This window comes from Suricata suricatta, chromosome 11 (genome assembly GCF_006229205.1).
Source record: "Suricata suricatta isolate VVHF042 chromosome 11, meerkat_22Aug2017_6uvM2_HiC, whole genome shotgun sequence".
Classification (NCBI taxonomy): Eukaryota; Metazoa; Chordata; class Mammalia; order Carnivora; family Herpestidae; genus Suricata; species Suricata suricatta.
In genome coordinates, this window is record NC_043710.1 from 27,245,765 (window position 1) to 27,259,117 (window position 13,353).

General features: G+C 35.0%; 1 protein-coding gene across 8 annotated transcripts in view; it reads right to left on the bottom strand.

Moving 5' to 3' along the window:
* The window catches only part of HIPK3 (homeodomain interacting protein kinase 3), an 88,317-nt gene that overhangs the window by 45,197 nt on the left and 29,767 nt on the right, over positions 1-13,353 (bottom strand). The window lies entirely within an intron of this gene.

Below are 13,353 nucleotides of genomic sequence, written 5' to 3' on the forward strand. Positions count from 1 at the left end.
CTCAAACAAGTTCCAAACTCAGTGCAGAGTCCGAAATGTGGCTTGATCCCATGACCCTTGGATCATGACCTGTGCCCAAATTAAGAGTTGGTCACTAAACTGACTAAACCATCCAAGCGCCCCAAAGAATAATTTTATTATTACTTTGCTATTACTAAAAATCAAATATACTTATATTAATCCATGTAAAAATTAAGAGTTTCTTATAAATGCTGATATACCAATTCTCATTTAGGTATACTGGATTTCAGTTGCCTCTTCTATAAGTTAGACTAAATGTCTATGTAAATGTTTCCAGCTCTAAAATTATTTGCTTCCATATCACAATATCTTTAACACAACTATTTTATTTTTAGAACTGGTGATCATTAATTTAGCTTTGAGGAAGGAAAGAGGGGGAAAGTATACATTTACAATGCAAGGGAGCATTCTGTTACAGTATGAAACAGCTCCATACCACAGAAGAGCATGGACAATAAGAGACTTCTGATACAGGAAAGAGATATAGCCCTTGTATTATCAAAGTGTGTACTAGAAAACCTACTGAAAAGTTACCAAATGCTTCCTAAGCATACATTTTTAAAGTATTTGAATCACTTCTTTGATTACTCTGTCAGCTTTTCCAGTTGTATAGCACTATTTCAAGGCCAAAGGCAAATCATAATCTTATTGCCACTGCAATTAGGTTTCTGAGAGGTCATCAGTTTGTGACATTGCTCATCAGTACACACTTATATTAGGAACTAGGGGGTAAGAAAGAGCTAAGTAGTAAAAAAAAAAAAAAAAAGAATCTTCAAGTACACGTCTCTGTGCACTTTTGTCATCTCTTAAACAAATCCATAACACAGTTCCAATGCAGGATTAACTGCAAAGGCAGAGACTACAGGTTAAAAAACTACTTTCTAATCTAGCACAGAAGTCCAGACCAGAACATGGCACGTGAAGTGTGGCAAAATTTACATGCGAGGACATTTCAGAAGTAAAATCAATAGGATTTGGTCACACAATGACTAGATATTGAGCAGGGAACGAAAAGCAAACCAAAAAACTCAGTTTCCAACACTGAGTAACAGGGAAAATGGTTCTTATCTTGCGTTGGTAATATGAGAAGATGAGAAGACTTTGGGAGAAAGATGAATCTTTGAACATGAGTTAGACTGTCCAAGGAAAGAACTAAAAACAAAAATTAGGCGTTCAAAGGGGAGTCAGGTGCCTACCTGACTGAAAGGTAGGTATCTACCTTCTACCTTCAGGAAGGTATCTGAAACCTTACCATATTAAACAAACTGAAGTCATAGAAGAGAGTAAGATCTCCAGGAGGGGGATATTTTGAATGAAAAAGTGGTAGACTGAACCCAGGAGAATGTATTCATTTTAAAGGTGAAAAAACGAACAAGAGAGTGTGTCAGAGAAGGGAAAGAAGAATCAGAGGGTGCAGTGTTTAGGAATCAACAAAGAAAGTTTCAGTAAAATAAAGCACTAACATTGAATGACAGAGGTACAGCCAGATGTGGACTTAAAAAAAAAAAATCAAATTTGGTGACTAAAAACATGTCACCAGTGTCCTTCAAGAGAGAAGTTTCAGGAATATGAGGGAAAATCCCTGGAAAAGGAGCATGGTAAAGTGGAGAGGCAGAACCGAGTTCAAATCACAGCTCTGCCACTTCTTAGCTGTGTTAACCAAGTTGCCTGACAATCTCAAATTCCCTCTTTGTAAAATGTAGTAAGTATCACCACTTGTCATGGTTGTTGTAGGGGTGAGGGGTATTTAAGAAAAGTTTCTAGCACAGTGGCTGGTACTAAGCAGCCAATAAATGTTATTACTATATGAAACGTTCTTTTTTATATTTTCATTGCCCACATAAAAGGGTATCTACCATTATAATATTATGACAGAAAACTTATTTTCATGTAGTGCAGGTGATAAAAAAAAATTAAAACTTAATTTTGGTTTTGTCTATTTAACCCAATAATTTGAAAGACCAGAAATATCCTTGTAATGACAAGAATTTGGGGAAGAGGAGGCATTTTTCACAAACTACTGGTGAGATTATAAACTAAAGTAGTATGTTTCTGTTTCTGGAAGAAAATTTGGCAGCGCCCATCAGCAAAATGTAACATACCCTTTGACCCAACAAATCTTCTAGAAATGTTGTGGAAATGTACCTAACAAGTGTCCCAGCACATACAACAAAGTTTCCTGTGTCATTACCAGAAAACAAAATGGCATCCATACAGGACTGCTTAAAGGATAAAATATATTATAAAAACTGTAATACAGAAACACAACATTAAGGAGCAAAATTTGGCTCCCACTTTGGTTCACAGCCTTCTCGATTACTGAATTTTTTCTGTTAGCAACAATCCATTATTTTTATAATTTAAAAAAATTAAACCAAATAATTTTTAATTTAGTACACTGGCTTTTATATCAATATATTCAAAAAATTTTTTTATAATTCAGTGTTTTCCCACAAAAGAAATGTTTGTTCTTTTCAATGTCAAAGTTTAACATATTAGATCTCTCTAAGTAATACAATCTTACCACACCAGCTGACACCTAAATTATTCACTGGCCACCAAACTGGCACTCTTCTGTGGCAGCAGGTAATTTGTTAATAATATCCACGGTGATGAATTCCATTCATGGTAAAATGCTGAAGACTCAGAAACAAACAAGCACATATATTCTGAGCTGTATGAGGTTGGGACTGATACCTTACGTTACCTTCTATTAGAGTACATTCCTGAGAAAATGTACCTTTAACAGAAAACTATACAGCACGGGGGGGGGGGGCTGTAACCTCTGAAATTAAAGACTTTTCAATATTAAAAGAAAATCACAAAAATATAACTACATGATCCAGCCGTCCCCACCTCTGGGTCCACAGAGAAAAGAACTGAAAGTAGGGTCTTGAAGAGATATTTGTACACTCGTGTTGATAGCAGCTCTTTTCATGACAGCCAAGAGGTGAAGCAACCCAAATGTCCAGTGATAAAAGAATGGATGAACAAAATGTGGAGTATACATACAATGGAATTTTTCAGCCTTAGAAAGGAAGGAAATCCTGACACATGCTACCACCTGGATGAACACTGAGGACATTATGCTAAGTGGACATTATGCTAATCGAGAAGGCTGTGAACCAAAGTGGGAGCCAAAAAGGCAAGTACAATATGATTCTCCTTCTAGGAAATAATTAAAAGTAGATAGGCAAATTCACATGGCGGTAATGAAGGGCCGGAGAGAAGGGTTTTGGAAAAGGGAGGGGTTTAATGGGCACGAAGTTCTAGAGAGCTGTTTTACAACACTGTGAGCATACTTAATACTAATGAACTATCTGCTTAAAAATGTTTAAGATGAAAAAAATGCTTAAGATGACAAATATTACTTTATGTGTTTTTTCACAATAAAAAATGAAAAAATTTCCATTTCAAAAATAATTTTGGCCACCAAATTGTTAGGTCAAGATGACAGGACATTTCACTGATTGTATAGTTTACAAATGAGTTCAATTTGTTTTTTTAATATAGGAAGCCATATGGACAAATATTTTCAGAATGAAATATGTAAAGAAAGTAATTAGCTAAGTATAAAAATGCTCTAATATTATACAGCAACTTTTAGAAAGACAGTATTCCTTTCTAAATATTAACAAAATATGAATATATCTAAAAGTATAATTTGATGAGATACTTTCAAAACAAAATGTTAAAGGACATTTTTCTTGATTCTTATTATGTGATTTTCCATTTTTCACCCCTTCAGAAATAAAAGATTGCCTAAAACTAAGTAAAAAGCAAGAGAGGAGTTAATTAAAATTTGGAAAGCCTTTTAGCTAAACATCTGAAAGTAGCTAGATCTGAAAGTATCTGAGTGACTTAAACCACTCAATCATGAAAGTAAAGGAAGTCAGGCATGGTTGCAAGTAGATAGTATTAATATCAAAAGGCTTCATGAAACCTTAATACATACAAGATCAAATTTCAATTCTACTTACTTAAATATTACGAATCTTACCACTTGGAGGTTTATATACCAAAAACTCCTGCTTTTGATAAAAGCACACTCTAGAAAACTACCAGCATATTCCTTGGATTTTTCACATTTATAATATTAATAACTATAATAACAATTTTTGGCATTTAGTGTGATTTGTTTGTTTTGTCAACACTCATCACAATAAGTATATTCTTAATCTCCTTCATTTATTCCACACAGCACCCCACCCACCCTTTGGCATCTAGTTTTACAGTATTTAAGACCTAACTGTATTTATTTACTTGTACTACAGAAAACATCAAACACAGCTGATGTGTGAACCACCATCTACCAATAACCCAGTTTCAAAAATTACCAATGCATCAACAAAAAGACTAAGATTATAATTAATGGTTATCCACTAGGTGGTAGTAAGCAAATCCCATATATATAATTTCATTTATAAATACTTCAACATTTAATGCTAAGGGATACTTAAATAATAACTACAATGTTATTATCACACATAATAAAAAAATATTTCCCTATATCATCTGACATCCAAATTTTCTCTATTGCCTTGTAACTGTCTCTTCACAGTTAATCTGTTCAATTAGTATCTAAATGAGTTCACACATGAACATTCTATGTAACAGTTTCATAGTATAATCTACAGAAATTTACACTGGGGGGGAATCAAGTGTACAGTTAAAAGCAAACTGAAAAACAAAATGTAATCTGTGAGCCTATTTTTATAGAAATGTTTATCTTAATACATGATAACAAAAAGTAGTCATTTTAGTAGTCATACTAGCCATGATCTGGAGGAAATATAAAACAAATCAGCCTGAAATAATTCAATCATTTATTTTTAAGAGCGAGAGCACGAGCCCAAGGAGTGGGGAGAGAGATAGAGAGAGAGAATCCAGATCTCCACTCTTAGAGCACAGAGCCTAATGTGGGTCTCAATCCCACAACCCTGGGATCATAACCTAAGTCAAAATCAAGAGTTGGAAACTTACCTGACTAAGCCACCAAGGCACTCCTGAAATCATGCAACTTTAAAAACAAAATGTGATTTAGCTTAAAAAAATTTCAAAGGCTATGTTTCACTTCCTCTGGCTCAGGCAGTCATGTCAAAATACTGCTAATGGAGAGTTTTCCAAGTTCCTTTGTTTTTCTTATTTGTTTTTTGTTTGTTTTTAATGAGGTTTAACATATGGTGTTAAATATACATTTATATATTTACATTCATAGGAGTCAGGTGCATGTCTAAATTCACACACAAATTCAGTCAACAAATATCATCAATGATAACAAAGTATTTTTCCCCAGATAGGGGAAAATACTACTAAATAAATAGCCTACTAAAAGGGGGGGAATAGCCTACTAAAAGGCAAAATAACCACACTAAGACCAAAAGGTATCTTAAATCTATCCATTTCTATGCACTGCCACCACGTCCTCTCCTTAATGCCTTTTTCCTAATGGTTTTCCTACTCCTACTCTCATTCTGGTCCTCTTCCTCCTCAAAGAGCAGTTAAAGTGATTAAAACATAAACCATAGCAGCTACCCTCCACCCTCAAATCATCCCTACTTCATCCACTCTGCTACACCTAAGTCTCACTGGCAAGCTTTCAGATTCTTTATCAAACTCTTACCACCTTCAAGAGCTTCGCACAGGCTTTCTTTGCCCAAGGCTCTCAATTCCACTCACTCTGGTTGGGGGTCTCCCTTTAGGCCTCAGTTTAATATATCATGTCCTTAGGAATTTTTCCCTGTCAACCCAATCTAAAGTCCTTACAACTAATTAGATGCTTGAAACAAAAACAAAAACATTAGATCCATACCTCAACAAATTACAAGAATAAACTTAAAATAGACTAAAGATCGAAATATTTTAAAACGAAATTCAGTAAGTACTAGAAGAAAATAGGGTAAAATGCCTTGGTTTTTTTTAATGTTTATTTTTGAGAGACAGACAGACAGAGCATGAGAGGGGGAAGGGCAGAGAGAGAGGGAGGCACAAAATCCAAAGCAGGCTCCAGGCTCTGAGCTGTCAGCACAGACTCTTATGTAGGGCTCAAACCCACAAACCATGAGATCATGCATGACCTGAGCTGAAGCCGGGGACTTAACCAACTGCACCACCCAGGCACCCCGGTAAATGCCTCCTTGAACTCAGCATGGGAAAAGGCTTTCTAACTATGACTTAAAATCCAGGGGCAATGAAAGAGAAGATTGATAAAATTGACAACACACAAAAAATTTTTACCTGGGAAACAAAGAAACATCAAAAAGTCAAAATGAAAAAAAAATGCAATATCTATGATGAATAAGGGACTAATTAATATTCTATATATATAAAAGATTATTTTAACTGATGGGCAAAGTAAGATGGTCAACTCTTAATACAAAAATGGGCAAAAGATATGAACAGAAAATCCACTCACACACACAATTTTAAAATGACTCAAACACTTATTATGTCTCACCCATAATGAGGCATAAAAATTAAAGCTACAGAGATATACCATTAGATTGGCAAAATTGTTAAATAACATTCTACTAACAATGCTGCAGAGAAACAGGCATATACTGCTGATAGGAATGCAAACTGGTACAGTTCTTACTGACTGAAATTTGGCAATATTTAACAAAACTATACATGCATTTACTTTTTGACTAAATAATCCCACTTCTGAAAATTTACCTTGAAGCTACAGCTTGAACAATACAAAATTATATATGCACAAAGCTATTCTTTGAAATTGTAATTGTGAAACACTATGTCAATAACTAGAAAAGTGGCTGAATAAACTATGGAAATCCACATAATGAAGTACTATTCAACAATAAAACAGAATGAGAAAGATCTTTATGAAATGACATAAAGAGATTTCCAGGAAACACTGTTAAGGGAAAACAGCCAAGTGCAAACAGGTAGCTATAGTATGTTATCTTTACTGTAAGAAAGGAAACTGAATAAAAATAGACATTTATCTGCTCATGTAACCCCCTGCCAAACACACACACACACACACACACACACACACACACACACACTCTCTCTCTCTCTCCCCCTCCCTCCCCCTCCCCCCCCCCCCCCCCCCCCCCCCCCCCCCCCCCCCCCCCCCCCCCCCCCCCCCCCCCCCCCCCCCCCCCCCCCCCCTCCCCCTCCCCCCCCATGAAGAATAAACTGAAAACTAATGAGAATGGTTACCAAAGGGGGTTAGGTACAAATGAGGTGGGAAGGACAGTGAAGAGGGAGTGACAGACACTTCTGATGGTTTTAGCATGGTTCTGAGTTTTAGAACTTTAATTAATGTTTCACATAGTCAAATAAACAAAAAAGGACATGGGTGGATCCAAAATGAAATACAAAGAAATGAACTTAAATATATTTAAAGTAAACAACATATTAATCACACTGACAGTGGAGGAAGAACCTAAGTAACTTAAAACACACTATTTTGACTACATGCCCCAAGTCTATGGCTAAAGAATAAAAGAACTGTAAACAAATGTTGTACTCGGGTTAGTAAATTAGCAATGGTACAGGTAGCAATACCAAAAATATGTTAAGTGAATTCTAGAACTGAACTAATAAGTAACATATTGTGGATAATGAGATCCAAGTTTCTTGATATCATAAAAGGGATTATAAATAAAGGAAGAAGGACAGAATGAACTCTGGAGGTATTAGAACTAGACATATCAGTATGAATTCATGGTTTTAATATATAAACAGATAGATACAGAATTACACTAACACAGACACACATTTTCTAGCTTCACCACCCAAGGGTCTAAAAGCAAGAACACTCAACGCTATGAGCACATCTGGCACTAGCTTCCAGATTTTGTTTTCTAAGCACCATTCTCCAATAAAAGGAACCAGAGCTCCTTAGAGAAATGGCCAATACCAGGGTTGGGGAAGGAAAGACACCAAGTCAGTCTGGAACATCTGGTGGTACCAGAAAGTAAGCACTCCAAGGAGAAGGGGACCATGGCAAAGAGACACAAGAAGCAAGTTTAAACCTGGACAGTTTAGGACAATTATCCACTAAAAAAAAATAACAATAAGTAACAGATTATAACCCTTTGAATATGAATCCATGAATCCATGCAGAAACAAATTTAAATACTAAGTAAATCTCTTCCTTTATAAGAGAATTTATAAGAATTCCTTACAGGGGAAGGACAGAATTAGAAAATCAACATCTCACAGCCCCATATTTAAAACTACTTCAAGCCAAATTCACCAGTGGATGGATGCTAAAATTGGTCCATGAAAATTAGATGAGAAAACAGTACAGTTTCAAAGTATCTCTCCCCAAGATACTTATTAATTACAAAGAAAAAAAACCTTATAGTGGAAAAACCCGGCAGTCACCACTTCAACCAAGCAATCTTAGTTAACCAGTAATGGGACAAACTGACATCTGCCTACCAATATGTGAGGACACAACATCACTTCTGCAAAGTTAGTCTAAAAATTGGAAACATCAGACAAACCAAAATTAAGCAGCATTCTACAAAACAACTATCCAGTACTCTTTGTAAGTGTCAGGGTTATGGAAGGCAAAGAAAGAACCAAAGAACTACTCCAGATGAGAGGACATTAAAGGGACATACATGGGAAATGATGCAATGTGTGATCTTGTATTGAATTCTGGACAGGAAAAAGGTCATTAGTGAGGAAACTGGTAATACGTGAATGAAGTCTATAAATAAGCCATACTAGTATTAAATTGATTTTAATTTCCTCAAATCAAATAGTATTTTGAGTGGTTCAAACAGTTCATCAAATCAATAATACTGAATTGATGTTAACTGATGATGATTTTAATCATTGTACTGGGGTTAGGCAAGAGAATGCCCTTATGTTTAGGAAACACACATGAAAATATTTAGAGGTAAAGGGGTTTCAGGTCTGAAAGTTACTCTCAAACACTGCAAGAAAAAATGTGTGTACACAGAGCAAGAATGAGTGATAAAACTATAGTGATAAAATTTTTAAATTTGAAACAGAGGATCCAGGTGAAAGGTATACAGGCGTACTTTGTACTATTTTTGCAACTTTTTTGTATTCCTAAAATTATTTCAGAGCAAAATTTAAAATACAAAAACAAAAAAAGTAACTCCATCCTGTTATTCTCTCTCCCTGTTCCTTTCCATCAGAGAGTACTATGTTACCTTTTTGGTTCTCTACCCATTAGCTTATAAGCAACATAATGGTTAGGTCTACATTTCTGCTCCTAAATGAATAACCATCACCCAGCATAATACTTTACACTTTATATGCATTAAATATCTCGGATTAAAGACTTAATCATGTACCATTGTACAGTTTTCTATTCATGTATCTTTCTGCTGATAACATTTTAAAAGGTCTCCATTAAATGAAGGACATAAAATATAATGTATCTATACATGGAATATTTTGTAACAACAAAAAGAAATTAATTACTAATAACATGCTACAGGATAGATGAACCTTCAAAACATTATGCTAAGTAGAAACAAAATGACCACATATTCCATGAATACATTTTTATGAAATGCTCAGAATGTGCAAATCTATAGAGACAGAAAGTCGATTTGGGACACCCGGGTGGCTCAGTCAACTGGTTAAGCATCAAATTCTTGATTTCAACTCAGATCATGATCTCTCAGTTTGAGATCAAGCCCTGCATAGAAAATCTGTGCTGAGAGCATGAAGCCTACTTGGGATTCTCGTGCTCTCTCTCCCCTGCACGTGCACACTCTTTCTCTCAAAATACATGTTCTAAAAACATTTTTCATTACCTAGGGCGTAGAGAATAAGGAGATTGGGGAAAGATGGCTAGAGGGTATGGGAAAGGGGGTTCTGCTAGGGGTAAAGACAATATTCTAAAATTGATCACTGTGATGATGCACAACCATGAATATACTAAAAACCATTGAACTGTATACTTCAAATGGGTAAAATTCATGGTACATGAATTACATCTCAATAAAGTTGTTTAAAGAAAAAAATTTAAAAGATTCCTACCAAAATTTCTGGGGCACCTGGATGGCTCAGATGGTTAAGTGGCCAGCCAACTCTTGATTTCATGCAAAAAGTTACTGGAGTTACTTTTTTTTGTTTTTGTATTTTAAATTTTGCTTTGAAATAATTCTGGATTTCATTTCAGGCCATGATCCCATGACTTGCGGGATCAACCTCATGTTTGGCTCTGCGCTGACAGTGTGGAGCCTGCTTGAGATTCTCTCTCCTTCTCTCTCTGCCCCTCCCCTTCTTATGCTCCCTCTCTCTCAAAATAGACAAACATTTAAAAAAAAAAAAAAGAGCCCTGCCAAAATTTTTATTTGGAGACAGAGAGAGAGAGAGAGAGAGAGAGAGAGAGAGAGAGAGAGAGAGAGAAAGATCTATGTCTATGGCCACCATGTATGGCACTGAAAACTACTTCATTATAGACTTTTGGAAATTTCGATTAAAACTTCTGTTAAAATGAAACCCCACTGACAAACTTTTATTTGGATTTCCAAGTAAAAATAACTATTTCATGATACAGAGAAGAAATTAATAGGAATCTTAGCCAATACTGAGTCTTTTTAGGTAAAGGTGGTTTAGTGAAAGAGAACACTTTAACACTAGTCAGCCTAACTCCTTCTCTACTCTTAAGGCTCATTCAGGGGTCATCTCTCCCTGGAAGTCTCTCTGAATGCTCAAATTAGGTTAAGTACTCTCCTCTGTGCTCCCACAGCTCCCTACACACCCCTGTATCTTAGGACTTCGAGACAAATTATTTTTTTCCTCCATCAAATGATGAAATCATGTTAAACCATATCTGTATTCCTAACACTGTGCTAGCACACACACAAAAAAAAAACTCAACAAAAATTGAGTTAAACTTGGAGTGTGAATTAGGACCTGTTTGACTTCTATGAGCCTCAGTTTTTACCTACTCAAATAAGAATTCTACCAGTTATCTTACCTAACTCATAGGGATGAGACATGAGAAACAAACTAGGAAATATACATAAAAGCACTAGAAAAAACGTAGTATACCTACACAGTCTTCTATTATTATAGGAGTACCATACATAATGTATTAGTTATTATTGTATGGGTCATTCTATGTACCTTAATTTTGTTACAGGATCTTTGTCTTTGATACTTCTGGATCTAAAAATGCATAAGGGGATGGGAATTACCCTAAACAAAAACAGAAAAGCCTAAATTAATTGCTTATCATTCATTACATGCCATTCTGTCAACTCTTACAGGCAAAATAGAACTAACACTATACCACAACAACAACAAGTGCTACATTACTTAGTAAACTAGCTAAGCATACAACTGCTTTTCGGGTTACTTTACAGCACACTTTCCTGTCTGCATGGTCTGAAATAACTCAAACCACAGGCTAGAATTCTATATTTAAAAGAAAAAGAGAAAGATCTTCATAACCCGAATGCTGTCACCACACCTCAGAAACACGGCACCTTCTGCTGCTAAAACCTTTTATGTGCTCAAGAGTCCTGCATGCTCCTGACAGAAACCATACTCACGCAGCTGAATTTAGACCATGCTGACCTTGAGCAAATCAATGCCCTTAGCATGTACTTCTGGCTTATATCACTGCAAGAGGTAGACAGCCTCACCATCTATAGTAGTCAACAATTTCTGGCCACTGTCCCCTGGCTATTTTAAGATATCCCTACTACATTTCTGTGTTGCCCAGTTCAAAGAAACAGAATAACACATGAACCTATGTTTAAACACAAATCGTTTACCTTGGAACTTGGTGTTCCATGTGTGTTCATACTGTGATTAGCTCAAAAATATTTAATTTGGTAAGTTTCCACTTCCTGCTTTCATTTTTTAAATACAACATATTTTTAACAAAGAGTTTTGTTTTAACAAAGAGTTAAAAATCAAATAGAAGACACTTTTGCTTACTGTCTACTCAAATATAAAAGTAACCTTAGTCAAAAACTAAGCCAGAAATGGTGAACAAATATTGAAAAAGATTAATGGTTACCTATTTTTGTGCAAAATTACACTAAATATCAAAATAGTACATGATTAAGGACTATATGACACTATCTTTCACCACCCTACCTTAATACTAACTCTTCTAACTCTTCCATCTAACTAACATAAAGTCCTTTTAAAAGGTTTTTATCCAAGCAACATCAAAACTCTACTAGCAGAGTCCTTGTTTACAAATTAGAACCTCATTTTTTTTTTTTACTCTAAACAAAGAACCTGTAATTTAGCAATTGTATATATATCTTCTTAACTTCAGGTAAATTACCTACTTGAAATATATACATAAAAACAAATTAGAAACTTACTCATTGAACTTAGCAATTATTCATAGTTTTTTTTCCTCATTCCCAACAGAGGCTAATATTTGTGCAAAGGCCCAATGCTAGAAACCAACATCATAAAATATTTAGCATTTCAGATTGCTTTTTAAAGGATTTCCTTTACTCCCCTGAAACATTTAATAAATGTTTAATAAATGTTCTCAAGTATAAAAAATAAAGCTTTTTTTTTTTTTTACTCTCATCCAAAAGATTTCAATAAAGAAAAGAAGTGTAGGTATCACACAGAGCTAAATCTGATATGCAGTATAATGCAGGACCCAAATAAAATGAAGTCATTTACTAACAAGTGAACTAAATATAGAGCCCAAGCAGCTGGAGCCTAGGGTTTATATAATATGCTAGCTGACAACTAAAAGCTCTTAAGACAGAACCCACAGAGTACAAAGGGAGGGGGGAAAAAAACACTATTCTTCTCATGCTGTTAAATAAGATTTTAAGATATTTTTCCAGAAAATGAACTAAGAGCCAATCCTATATTCCATTATATTAAAAAAAATGTCAGAAGTACAGAGGAGCAAATAAATGTAATTATATGATATATTAAGTAGGACCTAATACTCTAACACAACTACAGTATCTTTTAAACCATGTAAAAGACTTTAAGGATAGTATCTAGCAACTAGGAATACACTGAAGAATAATTAGGCTATATTCCTAATTTCTGATATATATTTTAGTAAATTATCACTATGTGACATATGTGGGACTCCTTCTGATAACCTACTAAAGGTAGGGTGTACATCTGGAGTTTGTTTTTTAGTAGCTAATTAATTTCTCCTATATGTTGTCCTGGATACTAAAGTACATATTTGCAAGACACTAATCAGAATGAAAGATATAGTACAAAGGTAGATACTACACCAGGAAAAAACAACCCTTGCTGTTAGAACATAATCCTCATGTTCTAACAATTTTCAACAACAAACTGCATGTATCTGTCTATTCACTAACATATAAATGGCCAGTATTGGCAGCTCCTGTATTT